General features: G+C 34.5%; 1 protein-coding gene across 1 annotated transcript in view; it reads right to left on the reverse strand.

Annotated features, from left to right (window-relative positions):
* The window catches only part of cdc42ep4a (CDC42 effector protein (Rho GTPase binding) 4a), a 29575-nt gene extending 14908 nt beyond the window's left edge, over positions 1-14667 (reverse strand). Inside the window, exon 1 of the mRNA XM_073849377.1 lies at positions 14481-14667. The gene's annotated coding sequence lies outside the window, so the exon portion shown is untranslated. The remainder of the gene's footprint in view (positions 1-14480) is intronic.
* Positions 14668-16250: the final 1583 nt, after the last annotated feature.

A 16250-nucleotide genomic window follows, 5' to 3' on the forward strand; every position in this document is an offset into this window, starting at 1 on the left:
GGGCAAAACAGCGATGTAGAACAATTTTGAAGTTGAAGGAAAAAATGAGATGGGAGTTTTTCGACATACCCGAACTGTCTTGAACTGTCTTGAGTGTGAACACACCCTCAGTCTTATTCTCAAAGTCTATGGGACTTCTCATAGATTTGATCGTCTGTTTAACAAAAATCGTATGTCTGATCAGATAGAAAAGATATAACAAGCTCAGTCAGACAAGTCTGAAGGTCTGACCCTATTTTGGTGGTTGTAGCTTGAAAAGGAGAAGATACAGTCCAAATTTTGTCTCAGAAGAAGCAGCTTAAATAGCGTTTCAGTAAGGTGGCTTTCTCAAGCCAACTTAATAATTATATACAAACCCTACAGAAATTGGCATTAAAAGGCCTATTTGCAAAATGGGAAGAAATAGCCATCTGAAAAATATATAAAAAAAATGCACTCCCTTTAAAAAAGGTATGACCTAAAATTCACCAAAGATTTCACACAGTAGACAATTAGGACTATTGTCCTAATTTCATGCCTTGTGATGTGAATAGAACTTTAAAGACAGTGTAAAAAAACGTGAACGTTTTTTTATAGCAGCACGACTCCGGATGTTGATGTAAGTGTCAACCGCTCGTGAAACATCTGCGTAACCAGAAATAGCCTAAATATTTGATCTGGAGAGCAGACATTGACCAGAGCTCAATTCAATTACCCATAATGCAGTTTCTCCACAGCAGAGTGACTAAGCACCTAAGGCGTCTTCTCAGCCCATTTGTCCACCCAGATGCTGATAACCCTAAAAACCAAATCAGCTCTGAAAAGCCAGTTAATCTAGTAGTGCCTCAGATAATGCTAAGCCTGCCAGTATTGGTGGAGATCTGGCGCTGTATGCGGAAAGGATGAGGGGGAAGGGCGAGTAAATATTATTCACCTGAGATAAGATAATCTTCACACCATGGTCCTTCGTTAACTTCTCTTCCTCCCGTCAGACGTTACGCAACACCTCAGCGTGACGCCTCCTTTCCTGAGGTGTCATCTGCATTTGCTCACAAAAGGCTACTGGGCTGAATGTGGCACGCCTCTTATACAAAGCCGAAACAGCATGACAATAGTCAGGATGGGGCTTTCAAACAGATCAGTCAAAAGGTTCAGGTTGGCATTATCTTGGGTGTCGATATCTTGATTGCTTTGTAGTGATTTAGATGATGTAAACATCTTGGCTGCAGCTAAAAATGGTGCCTTGCCTTGACATCTGATAGATATTCGCTGTAGTTATATGTCATAGATGAGACTGAGGTCGATTGTAACTGGCGGAGAACGGCAAGAGTGATAAGACTTCAGCACAGAATTGGTGTCTGCTTGAGAAAATGATTGCAATACGAGATTTTATCTAGGTTGCGAGAATGAGGGCAGTTGTATCTGTATTTATGAAGTGGTACTGGTTATAAATAATGATTGGTTGACTGAACTTTTCTTTAAGACCCAATCAAAATGACGAATCAAATTAATATGTAAAATATGCAACAATCTTCAATAAAGCATATTATCTTTTCTTTTCAATTTAAAAATGGAATTAAATAATTTCAAATTATACTTAACCTATTTAAATCATACTATATTTTTTATATTTATTAGTTTTTAATTTTATATTTAACTCTTTTTGATATTTATTTTTCATGTTTTATGCATTTATCCACATGTATGTATTTATCTTTATTTTTATATATGTTTATATTTGCATTTTTCACCATTTATTTGTTATTATTTATTCCATGTTCATTTATTTTTTTTGTGTATATATATATATATATTTACATTTGTTTATATGTATTTGTTTTTATATTTTAATTTTACGTTTGAGTATATTTTATTTTTTGTTTATTGTTCTATGCTTATTTTAATGTTTATATTTTTATACTGACAGTTATATACATTTATTTTATATGTATTAATTTTTGTTGTTATATTTACATTTATTTATATACAACACATTTTTATATTTATTTCTATTTCTTATTTTTCCATGTTTATTTATCTTTATGTTTTTGTATTTTTAGATTTACATTAATTCATATTTATTATATATTTAAGATATTTTCCTATTTATGTATATTTTATTTTTTTGTTGGTTTATATTTTATATTCATATTTATTTTAACATTGACTTATTTTTTGTTCTTATATTTACATTGATTTATATTTATATATTTAACACATTTTCATATTTTTTTTCATTTTTATTTACATTTATATGTATTTGTTTTACTATTTACATGAATTCTTATTTGTTTTACACTTAATATATTTTCATATTTATGTATATTTTATTTCTTATTTACTTGTTTATTTTTCCACATTTATCTTTACATGTATATTTTTTATACTTACATTTATTTACATATGTGACCCTGGACCACAAAACCAGTCTTAAGTCGCTGGGGTATATTTGTAGCTATAGCCAAAAATACATTGTATGGGTCAAAATTATTGATTTTTCTTTTATGCCAAAAATCATTAGGAAATTAAGTAAAGAATATGTTCCATGAAGATTTTTTGTAAAATTCCTACTATAAATATATCAAAATGTAATTTTTGATTAGTAATATGCATTGTTAAGAACTTAATTTGGACAACTTTAAAGGTGATTTTCTCAGTATTTTGATTTTTTTGCACCCTCAGATTCCAGATTTTCAAATAGATGTATCTCGGCCAAATATTATCCTATCATAACAAACCATACATCAATAGAAAGCTTATCTATTGAGCTTTCATATGATGTATACATCTCAGTTTTGTAAAATTTAACCTTATGACTGGTTTTGTGGTCCAGGGTCACATATTTGTTTTTTTCTTCTTATATTTACATTTATTCATATTGATTTATATATTTAACACATTTTCATATTTATCTGTGTTTTATTTCTTATGTATTTGTTTATTTATCCTTATTCATTCTTTTTTAATTTTTTAATTGACATTTAATTATATTTTTATATTTAATACGTAATTTTTTTATTTCTCGTTTATTTTTTGTTTACTTTTACATTTCTATATTTATATTTTCTTATATTTACATTTATTTGTATATTTAACACATTTTCATATTTATTTGTGTATTGTTTCTTGTTTATTTATCCATATATTCATTATTTTTAATTTACATTTATTATATTTTTATATTTAATACACGTTCATATTTATGTATATTTTATTTCTTGTTTATTTTTACATTTCTGTTTTTTTTGTTTATATATTTATATTTTCTTTTATTTACATTTATTTGTATATTTTAGTTTTTTGTTCTTATATTTACTTTTTTATTTTATACATTTTCATATTAATATTTTATTGATGTTTTCAGGTTTACTTTTTATTTTTTATTTAGATTTACTTTTATTTATTTGTATATTTATCTTTAAATATTTTCCTATAATTATATTTATATTTCTCTTTCAACCTTTCCTTTCCTTCTTTGCCCTTGGTATCCGCAAATCCATCATCTTGACTTTAATTTATGTGTATTCAAATGGTGTAGAGCGAAAACAAGAACTTGATATAAAAGGTACAATCCTAAAATAACCATGCAACAATTGTCACTCTACTAACTACACTGTATTATTTCTGGGCATTGTTGTTTTTGAGCAAAGAACAATAAAGCCATGTACAGGATTATTCACACAGTAGAAATGTTGGCGTTTACACACACAATCCATTGTTACTGGCTGGAATAATCACGTCAGCATCTATATTCATTCTGCTCCAAAGCAAAAATATTTTTAAAGCTGCATATTTACAAAGGACAGTCCTCCCAAACACCGACAGACAGATGACAGCAAGACAAACACACAGCCAACCCAACAAATGACTGTAAAAACATTTTGAACTCTAAGTATCTTCAACTAGCCTCTATCTAGCATGAACTACAAACTCACACAGGAAGTGACCATCTGATGAGAGACTTGTAAAGAGACAACCACAGTTTGTTTCATATTTACATGCTGTTTGGGGTCGGGTGTATTTAAAATAGAGGACACCAAAACAACAAACCAGTGTGGGAAACAAGAATTTAAATAATGGTGCTTCAGTCTCCATGAAGTGTAGTTGCTACTAAGTGTATTTTTATTTATACACTATATAGATATATCTATACACAGGACGATAACTATAACACAATAATCCACAACACAACAACTTCCATTTATTGAATGATAAAAACATAAATTAATCTTGTTTAAAGCGGCAGATGGCAAACCCGCAGCGTGCTTATAATAAACAAAGCGTTATGATCCGTTGATATGAACGTTAAAGTTATCGTTTTTTGTTGTAAACGTGCTCCAAATCATCATAAACTTACAACATGCTAAACAAGCCAGTCGTTAAACTTTAAAGGCTGTGAGTAAAAGAATGAATGAATATTGATTCAACTCATAAGCAACTCTTTAAAACTAGTACATTAAGTCTGGATTATCAAGTACAATACAGTTGATTCCTGGTGCAGCGACAGAGACAGAATGATGTGAAACAGATAGAGATTGTAAACGAGGGTTTTGGACAGGAAGGACAAAGTGTCTACGCCCTCCCATCCCAACAGAAATCAGCTCCCTGCCCTTCCGTAGAGGCATAAACACACCATAAACTCAACTCCCCATCACACTAAAACAAACAAACAGCACAGCAGGCCTGCATAAACGCGACTGTTATTGGTACTCCAGTCAGTGACCGTTAGGATGAACTTCATACAACTTCATAGCCTATTTACATTATTTTCAATACAAAATTAACATGTGGAAAGCTTACACACCGTGATGTTCCCCAAGTGTGAAAGTGACGCTTCTGGGTCACTAGCTGCGTGCTAGCGATACTTTAGCCTGTTGCAGTAAGCCTACATAAAATTTCACTTACCACATAAACAGAGTAGCCTAAGAAGAGATGACCGATAGGATAATGGCGAATGATTTCTGTGAATGATCCTAAGCAACACTAACAGACATCTAATCTTGTTAAATGTGCCGCTTCGTAGTATAAATATATGTGATCGCGAATCTCTAAAATGAAAGTAAAAATTCATAGCTCATTTAAAAGATTTAAATGCCCTGCATATTAAAGGGATAGTTCACCCAAAAATTAAAATTAGCCCATTATTTACTCACCCTCCAGGCATCCTAGGTGTATGACTTGCTTCTTTCAGATGAATTCAGTTGGAGTTATATTAAAAATTATCCTGGCACTTACTAGGTTTAGAATGGCATGGGCGGGTGTTTCTCTTCATCAGTCTAAAACAAGTCTAATAAAGTGCATCCATCCATGATAAAAAGTGCCTCACATGGCTCTGGGGGGTAAATAAAGGCCTTATGTAGTGAATCGATGCATTTTTGTAAGAAAAATATCCATTTTAAAACGTAACAATCACTTTAATCTAGCCTGCATCAACTGGTCGTACATGGAAGCCCTTCCAAGTGGGTGACGCAAGATGTTGGCGTTGAGTCTCACACAAACCAACGTTTGTTTACAGGAGCAAAGAAAGCAAAGTTTCATTACTTTAGCAAAGGAAAACCAGTCTCCTCTTGGCTTATATCAAAATCCTCCAACATTTTTCTTTACAAATCAATGTTTTGTACTTGTAATTCATGACCACTGCCGTTTACCTCTCTCCACGGTGCATTAGCGTTCGTAACGTCTGAGCTGCGAATGTGAAACACAGGTGTCCTATGTCATTTTTTTTATTATGAATGGATGCACTTTATTAGACTTGTTTTAGACTGATGAAGAGAAACACCCACCCATGCCATTCTAAACTTTGAAAGTGCCAGGATAATTTTTAATATAACTTCAATTGGATTTGTCTGAAAGAAGGAAGTCATATACACCTAGGATGCTTGGAGGGTGAGTAAATAATAGGCTAATACTGTATGACTTTCTTCTTTCAGATGAATTCAGATGGAGTTATATTAAAAAATTATCCTTGCACTTCCTATGTTTAGAATGGCATTAGAATGGTGTTTCTCTTCATCAGTCCAAAACACACGGCTCCAAAGGGTGAATAAAGGCCTCCTTTAGTGAACTGATGCATTTTGTAAGAAAAATCTCCATATTTAAAATGTAATAATCACTTTAAACTAGCTTGCACCTGGTCATACACGGAAGTTGCGCTGTTGAATCTCACACAAACCAACATTTGTTTACAGGAGCAAAGGAAGCAAAAGAAAACCAGTCTCCTCTTGGCTTATATCAAAATCCTCCAACATTTTTCTTTACAAATTCTCGTTTTGTACTTCTAATTTGTGATCGGTCCTGTGTTTACCTCTCTCCACGGTGCGTTCGTAACTTCTGAGCGGCGCAACGCCGACGTCCTACGTCATTTTTTATTATGGGTGGATGCACTTTATTAGACTTGTTTTAGACTGATGAAAATAAACACCAGGATAAGTGCCAGGATAATTTTTAATATAATTCCAATTGGATTTGTCTGAAAGAGGGAAGTCATATACACCTAGGATGCTTGGAGGTTGAGTAAATAATAGGCTAATTTTCATTTTTGGGTGAGCTAACCCTTTAATAGCGGCTCCCTGGTGCCCGCAATTAATATATAGAATAATTACCCAACAAAATAATTGCAAGAGAACGTATTTCGGGCTCAACATTGTGATGTATTTGCATACATTCATAGGCTATATGAAGCTTCAAACACAAATGGGATCATCTCCACTGCACTAGAACTTTCCTTTGCACCCCTCACCTTCATGAGAGTCTATTTCACCTCAAGGCAGGTTTGACACCCAGCTGTGAACATTACAACCACTCTCATCCTCACCAGGTGTGATGTTACTACCAACAAGCGTCTTTAAAAACACACGGTCTGTGGTCATAAAACATGCCAGTGATGGCATCCATGAAAGGCATCATTTTGAATAGCTGAAATGCCGTCTCGACACTCAAGAGAGGTGATCTGGAGTTTTTTTTTGCTTTTATGTTAATGCGTCATGGAAAAACGAACAGAGAATGAGCGACAAAGCCACACTCAGATATTCAAACAATGCTTTGTTATTATTTCCAGGGAACATTTCATTGTATAACTTTCATTGTATAATTTTACAACTACCATCAAATATTCTGTTATTGAATAGATTTGACATATAAAAGACAAAAATAGTGTTACAAAAAATGAACAGTCTATAGGCAATGTTTCTACCTGGTATTAAGATGCATTTTCAGTGATCTGATCACAAGTGGTCAGCTGAGACGCATTAGTGTTTGCAGCAGGGCTTAATATGCATTTAAAATGCATCTCCTGTGACCACTTGTGTTAAGATTTCATCTAGAGACACTCCCCTCTTATTTTGTCACACTCTCTACATCACTTTCACAGGAACTCAGACTGTGGCAAATGCAAATACAACTGAATGAATGAAGCCATTACACTGCATTTAAATGAGAAAGAAAGCAAATGGAAAGGATACAAATAGTAAAAATTCTTTCAGATGTAATCCATGTGTTTAGGCACAACATAGTGAAGCTGGAATTGTGTGATTTGGTGCAATTTTCTTCAGGTTTGCAGTAGAGTGTTTCTCATTTCTGCATTTTTGCCAAAACATCTATTATAATCAATGGCACAGCTTATACCAGGGGTTTCCAAACTCTGTCCTACAGAGTTTAGCTCCAACTTGCCTCAACACATTTGAAACTAGAAGTTTCTAGCATGCCTAGTACACTCTTAAAAATAAAGGTTCTTTATTGCCATCAATGGTTCTATGAAGAACCTTGAACATCCACGGAAACTTTCAAATGCAGAAAAGGTTCTTTATAGCGGAAAAACTTTCAAAATGTTCTTCAAAATGGTTATTTTAGGAACTGTTCACTGAAAGGTTCTTTGGGGAACCAAAAATGGTTCTTCTATGGAATTTTTTGTTGTTGTTGTTGTTGTTGTTGTTGTTGTTGTTGTTTTAAGAGTGTAGGACCTTGATTAGCTGGTTCAGGTGTGTTTATTTATGGTTGAAGCTAAACTCTGCAGGACACCGTCCCTCCAGGACTGAGTTTGGAGACCCCTGGTTTACACTGCTCAACGAGTTTCTTATTTACATTGTGTTCTGATGAAAGTGCGATTGCAGAAATCATTTTGCAATACAGAGATTATTGCATAGTGTGCTCTGTAGACCATTTATGCAACTAATGCAATAATCATGAAAAAGCACTTTTCACGATTAGGTAATCTTGGTGGCTATTATAGTAAAAAAAATCAAAAGTAATGCTCATTAGATATGCAAATATGCCAGCCAATAATAGCAGTGGGCGTTTACATTGAAGTCTCATGGAAGACATGCCCTTTCCAACATACCATTTAAATCAGAGGGCTAAAATCAGGTTAGAAAATGTATTTATTTATTATCTAAATTATAACCATATTTTTTATTTTAACCAATATTTTCACTGAATCAGAAATCCTGGATATATGAGGTATCATAAAACACCAACCTCTAAAATTGACTAAAAATTGGACTAAATTATTTCATATTTTAGACCAAATTATTTTAGTCATGTGCAACTATTACAGAAGGTTCAAACGCTCACTGACGCTCCAGAAGGAAAAGCAATGCATTAAGAGCCAGGGGTGTGCACATTTTTCTTATTTTGCCTAAATATCATTTTTTTTCATTTAGTACTGCCCTTCAAGAGCTACGAAGTTACTTACATGTTTCCCAGAAGACAAAATAAGTTACATTTACATTGATCTTCAAATTCTCTTTCTGCTCTTAATGCATGTTTTTTCCTTCTGGAGCATCAGTGAGCATTTGAACCTTCTGTAATAGTTGCATATGAGTCCCTCAGATATCCTCAGTGTGAAAATATGGATCTCAAAATCATACAGTCATTGCTGGAAAGGGTTCAAATACACAAAAATGCTGAAAAACCAAAGAATTTGTGGGAGCTGAAGGATATTTCTGAAGAACAGCGGGCAGTTTAACTGTTCAGGACAAATAAGCGACTCATGAACAACTATCACTAAACAAACAAAACAAAAAAAAGCTGTGGATCTCTCAGGTAACAACACAGTATTAAGAATCAAGTGTATGTAAACTTTTGAACAGGGTCATTTATTCAACTATTATTTTCTCTTGTGGACTATATGTAAATGTCTTCTATGTGAAATGTCTTATTCAGGTCAGTACTAAATAAAAAATAACATGCATTTTGTATGACCCCTCTTATTTTGGTAAAATAATTAACATTTTGCAGATTCTGCAAGGTGTATGTAAACGTTTGACCTTAATTTGAGATGCATGTCCATAGCACAACTGGCGCAGGATAAGTGACAAGGCAAAAATGAATATTTAGCTTTAATTATGAAAATCTAACGCTTGCCCTGTCAAATCCCACCAATTAAACAGTGCAAGTTTCTGATGTTTCAGGGTTTGTTTGCAGAGGTTACGTAAAGTTTAACGCGGTCAGTGAATTGGCAGTAGATCAAAGAGAGTGACTGTGGCTTTGGACAAGGTTGAATTCACAAAGCTTTATCCTGCCTAATGTATCATGTTAAATAAATCTCATGTGATATCTCCATCTGCAATTGGCTTCATCGAGCATGTTATTTCCCACCTAATCTCGTTCCTCATAACATCTGTATGATGGTTCCACGCTACATACTAACAGCTCTGTCAGCCATTTTTCAGCCTCAGGCACTTGACAGTGCTTTCACTGCCCTGTTCTAGGGAAAAATTACAGTTTATGTGGAATTTCCTGGAACGTGAAAAGGCTGGACGCACATTCAGCCACACACAGACATGCAGCACTGTCGAGGTCGAGGACATGCTCACTCACAGCACTGAGAAAATACCACTGCAAAAACATACTGTGGTCTTCTTTTTATTGTATAACACTATACTGTTTTTACTGTTTTAACATCAGATAATCTTATTTTCCCATCACAGATTATACAGTTGTTGCAAAATGTTAATTATTTTACCAAAATAAGAGGGATCATACAAAATGCATGTTATTTTTTTTATGTAGTACTGATCTGATTAAGATATTTCACATAAAATACATTTACATGTAGTCCACAAGAGAAAACAATAGTTGAATTTATAAAAATGACCCTGTTCAAAAGTTTACATACACTTGATTCTTAATACTGTGTTGTTCCCTGAATGATCCACAGCTGTGTTTTTCTGTTTAGTGATAGTTGTTCATGAGTCCCTTGTTTGTCCTGAACAGTTAAACTGTCTGCTGTTCTTCAGAAAAATCCATCAGGTCACACAAATTCTTTCATTTTTCAGCATTTTTGTGTATTTTAACCAATTTCAACAAAGACTATATGACTTTGAGATCCATCTTTTCACACTGAGGACAACTGAGGGACTCATATGCAACTATTACAGAAGGTTCAAATGCTCACTGATGCTCCAGAAGGAAATATTATGCAGTAAGAGCTGGGGGTGTAAACTTTTGAACAGAATTAAGATTGTTTCAGAACCTGGCTCTTAATGCATTGTTTTTCCTTCTGGATCATCAGTGAGCATTTGAACTAGGGCTGCACGATTAATCGCACAATGTTGTGAGGCGCGTTTAGTCAATGAAGCCGGTACTTTGATCAGTAGTAAATCTCCATCATGTGCATTCAGCTGGAGCGGCAATTAATACACAGAGGCGTAAATCACTGACAAGCTACGCCAAATCGCGCTCAAAATCAAATGTGAATGATTTACTACTAATCAAAGTACCGGCTTCATTGAATAAACGCACCTCACAACATCGTGCGATTAATCATGCAGCCCTAATTTGAACCTTCTGTAATAGTTGTTTGTGAATCCCTCAGTCCTCAGTGTGAAAAGATGGATCTCAAAATCATACAGTCATTGTTGGGAAAGTTCAAACACACAAAAATGCTGAAAAACCAACAAATTTGCGGGACCTGATGGATTTTTCTAAAGAACAGCGACCAGTTTAACTGTTCAGGACAAACAACGGACTCATAAACATCAATCCATAATAAACAGGGTGTGATTTTAGCAAATAAATTAGCACTTTACATGTATTCAAACCCATTGAGGCTGACAAAAGATCTCATAATTAAGATGATACTCTGAAAAAAGCCCAGGGCAGCTTTTGAACAGTACAGTAATGAGCTTCAGTGTACACTATTCAAGTGCAAATGAGAAAGCTAAAACACTAAAAGTGCCAACAGCACTGACTTGCACTGGCAAACACACTTCTCTGACTTCCACTGCTCATTCTGAAAAAAAAACAAAAAAAACGCAGGCCAAATTAAGATATTGTTCTTCTAAAAAGTTTCACTTTCATCAGAACTTGAAGTCGTTTCAAGTAAGCTAACAGAAAGAAACCATATGCGAGCAGTGTGTACATAAACTTGTACATCTGTTCCCTGGTGGTCTGTTTATTGAGGGGGGAGTGATGAACGGGAAACACGTTAACCTGGGTACCAGGATGACCAGCAGGTGCTGAACTTCTCTAACTAAACAAACACATTTATCAACTGGTGCACATGTGTAGACACACGTGTGTAAACACAGACCTTTAGACGCACTTGAGTGTTGCACCATATGCCATGGGCAAAGTCAACTATCAATTCATATGGTGATCAGGCCTTGACAATGACTTACCACAGTAACAAACAGCTCTTGTTACTAATGTGAAAAATGTATATGGGATTTTTTGGGATTTTAACTGTGTTAAATGTTTCATGAATGATTGATTTTTTTGGGTAACACTTTACAATAATGTGTCATTATTAACTAACATGAACAAACAATGAACAATACATTTATTACACTATTTATTAATCTTTGTTAATGTTAATAAAAATACAGTCGTTGTTTGTTCATGTCAGTTGGCAGTGCATTAACTAATGTTAACAAACACATCTTGTGTTTTTAATAATGCATTAGTAAAAGCTGAAATTAACATTTACTAAGATCAATAAATGCTGTAGAAATATCGTTAATTAATCTTTTTGCTATTTTTATGTTTCTTTGAAATATATACCAAAAATATCAAAAAATAATATTAGAGGTGCACATCGTTTTTAAGGCAGCTTAATATCTGAATTTCATACTGCTTCTGTTGTAGTCCTATTGTAATATGTTGGATGTACATTTGACCTATTTTAAGCTGCATTATTATTTTAAACCTTGTTCATTGGTAGATTTGAATTGAGTTAGGTTATAACATCAGATTTCATTAGTCTTCAAACCCATGGTCAAATATTATGGAAAGCTCATAATCTCTGGAATACAACCCTATACTTAGGGCAGAATAAAATAATATAAAAATTTTAACATGCTTGTACATTATCTTATGGAAGCTTGTTTTCATCACAGGATTAAATAATAAATAGACAATAAAGATGAGGTTTTATCTGATATCTGATTTTCTCACAAATTGCAAGATATAAACTCAGAAATGTAAGATACAGAGTCGCAATTGTGAGAAAATTAAGAAAAACAATACATTAACTCCTAAATATCATATTTTTTCATGTACTGCCCTTCGGAAGCTACAGAAGATACTTGCATGTTTCCCAGAAGACAAAATAAGTTAAATTTACCCTGATCTTCAAATTCAAAAAGTTTTCACCCCAGGCTCTTAATGCATCTTTATGTCTTTCGGAAGCATCAATGAGCATTTGAACGTTCTGTAATAGTTGCATTTGAGTCCCTCAGTTGTCCTCAGTGTCAAAAGATGGATCTCAAAATCATACAGTCATTGTTGGAAAGGGTTCAAATAAACAAAAATGCTGAAAAACCACAGAATTTGTGGTTCTCACAAATTGCAAGATATAACTATAACTATAAAGATATAACTCGGAAATGTAAGATATAGAGTCACATTTGAGAGTAAATTCACAATTGTGAGATAAAACTGTTGCAATTACTTCGAACATATTTTATTCCATGGCGAAAAAAAAGAATTCTTAGAATTCTGAGGAAAAAAAATCTGAATTGCGAGACGTAAAAATGTAAATTTTGAGGGGAGAGTTTTCTGATCTTGCCATTTTGATTTTACGATGCTGCAATTACAAATATTTAGCAAAATCCTGAAATATTTTTACTACTTAAAATAATGGTTTTATATTTGAATGTATTTTAAAATGTAACTTATTCCTGTGATTTCAAAGCTAAATTTCAGCATCATAAGTCCAATCACGTGATCTTTCAGAAATCATTCTAATATTCTAAATTGCTGCTAAAAAACAAAAACATTTTTTACTTATTATTTTGAAAACAGCGAGTAGTATATAGGCTATATATATACACACTGACTCCAAGATTTTAAGTGTATAACATTAATACTAATAATGTTTCCTGAACAGCAAATCAGCATATTAGAATGATTTCTGAACGATAATTTGACACTGAAGAAATTTAAATTTACTGAAAACTGAAAATTTAGCTTTGAACACAGGAATATATTACATTTTAAAATATATTCAAATAGAAACAGTTATTTCAAATAGTGGAAATATTTTAAAATTTTACTGTTTTTGCTGTACTTTGGATCAAATAAATGCAGGCTTAGTAAGCAGAAGAGACTTCTTTTAAAGAATATTACAAATCTTACTGTTCAAAGCGTTTTCACTGGTAGTGTGTGCACTTTTGTTTGTAATGGTACATTACTTCAATGCTTCCGACATTAGTATGTAGGTCAGTACATTCAAGTTCATCACATTCATACATTGCCATGGGCACCACTGTTATTGCCCACTCCCAGTGCACTGGGTCTTCCCTTTGTGACAGACCTCTAAGTGGTCTCTCTCAGTTTCGTTTACAAACCAGCATTCAATTCACTACAAAGAAATGTTATGCTACAGATGCTGTGCGCCAATTACTACACCGGCAATATTTAATAACACTAGCAGTCATGCTGCACATGGGCATGTGAGAAGCGACCGTGTCGCAACACAAATGAGTGTGTTGATTGAGCAAATTTAAGCTCTTGATAGAGAACAAGAAAGAGAAAATCAATATGTAAGAGCGTCTGACTCGAGTGTAGCGTCAAGCGCACGAACACATAAAGAACAATGATCCAGCTGACCATGTGGAGCAGTGATGATGCTGACGGATCCTCATCATGATAGAAATAAACAATGAACACACAGAATGCGGTTCTATGAGAGGAAAATACACGTTTTTATGCAAATGCATGCAAATGTTTAACGGTTGCATTGTTTATTTATTTCTTTATATTATATTTAGTTTATATTGTCTTGTATTGTAAGAAGAGCCATTCTCAAAATGATAAACAGCACTGGTGACCCTCCCTAATTCGACCATGGCTTTGAAGACTAATGGAGGTCTCGTGTTAGTAGTGGTTTGTCTCACCAAACTAAACAAAAACTTGAACCTAACCCAGCTAAATTCCATTTTAATTCGTATAAGCCAAATGTACGTTCACAAATGTCACAGGACTACTGAAACAATCGCTATCCAAGCAGGTTTTAATTGTGTAAGATATCTCAGTGTATTTAAAATGAAGTTACAACTTACTGTATGTAATGGTGTGATCCATACACCGTGCGCTTGTGGTTTTATCCCTCAGGTGTATTTAAAAAGCCTTTCTGTTTGTTTGAGCTAAATATTTCCCCGTGTTCTTTTCTGTTGTCTCTTTATACGTAACACATGTATATCTCAGTTGTGACAACACACACAGACAGCAGCCCGCATCCTTCCTGTGTCAAGCTCTGCTGTAAACTCACCGCTCTGTGCAATAATTCATTCATCCCCGCCTCTTTTCTCCCTAGACACGCCTCTTCTTTATATTAGACACGCCCCTTAACACGCCGCGCTTAAAGAGACAGCACAATTAAAACATCAAGCGCGCTATTGACGGCTGCTGTCACTTTAAATTTAAGTATGTTGGTGAACTTCACTAAATCTGTTATGAACACGTCCAGATTCTAGATTGTACTTATTTTAAAAGATATAATTTAGAAAATAAACGTAATGTTTAACAATGTAATGTAATGTGAGACATGTTTACTTCAGATTTACCCTATTATCAAACTGTAATAATGCTTTAATATTTTAAATGAGTTTAAGATCATTATGAGCTTTAGTAAAGCTATTAAAGATGAACATCCTGATCCATTTCTGTCCTTCCTGAATTGATGCTTTACAATTAATCCTTAAACAGTCTGTATTGCGTGCAAAGAGGGTGTTACTGTGCCTGCCCTCCCAGTGGCCCTGCCTTTGTCTTTGGATGTCCCTTTGAAATGCAGTTAACTTGATAGGGATCTTGCGGGGCACAATTGTTAGTCATTGTGCCACTGACGGCCTAGTCAGTGCCCGCAGGGTTTAACTGTTGTTTGTATATTCACATAAATCAATTTGCAAAAGGCCATTATGTGTAAATTGCACCTCAGATATGCGCCTAAAGAGGAGTATCCTCTTGCAGTTCAAGGCCTTTGGCACTGTGTGTACAGAAGAAAGGCATGTTTGAACAGTGAGATCACTATCTGCTCTCAACAGGCAAACAGTATGGTCATATATCAAGGTTTTTTGTTTTTTTCAACATGAACCATCAGAGGCAGTTACGTAGTAAAAGATACAGTCATTTACTTGTTAAATGATGTGAATGGTGCAGCACATTATTACTAAACATCTTTTATGCTCACAATTGGCTTTTTTATATACTAATGAAGCATGTAGTGTTTGTAGGTATGATTATTGATGGTTTTGTCTGTGTAGGCCGTGCTGTAAGCTTGGCCTCTCTCCTTCCTCCTGGGCTATTATTTCTCATCTCTCTTGTGACATCTCTCTCTCTGCTCTTACCCCCTGATGTCCAGATCGATGCTTTCCGGCCTGGAATAAAGAGATTATCTCCAGGCGAACTCTCCCACATCTAAGCTCAGTTTCTTCGGATGTTGAATGATTCAGCGCTCACTTACCCATTCTCATCTGGCCCAAATCTATCTCTCCACTGCAAGAGTCAAGAGCTGCTGAAACCTCTCTCTTCTTTGTTTGTTGTTTTTATGTCAAAACAAGTAGACCCTGCTGAGAAAAACCCCCAGCTAGAAACCAGCCTAGGCTGGTTGGTTGGTTTAAGCTGGAAGTAGCTGGTTTTAGCTGGTGGTCTCCCAGCCAAATATATATTATATTATATTCTGAAAACCTGGTCTTTTGCATGAACTGTAGCTAATGGCGCTTTTCCACTACACAGTACCAGCTCGCCTCGGCTCGACTCGACTCTGCTCGATTCGGCTCTGTTTGGTTTTCCACTGTGTAAAAGTTGTACCTGTACCTCCACAATAGTACCTG

The sequence above is a fragment of the Garra rufa genome, chromosome 1 (assembly GCF_049309525.1).
Source record: "Garra rufa chromosome 1, GarRuf1.0, whole genome shotgun sequence".
Lineage (NCBI taxonomy): Eukaryota > Metazoa > Chordata > Actinopteri > Cypriniformes > Cyprinidae > Garra > Garra rufa.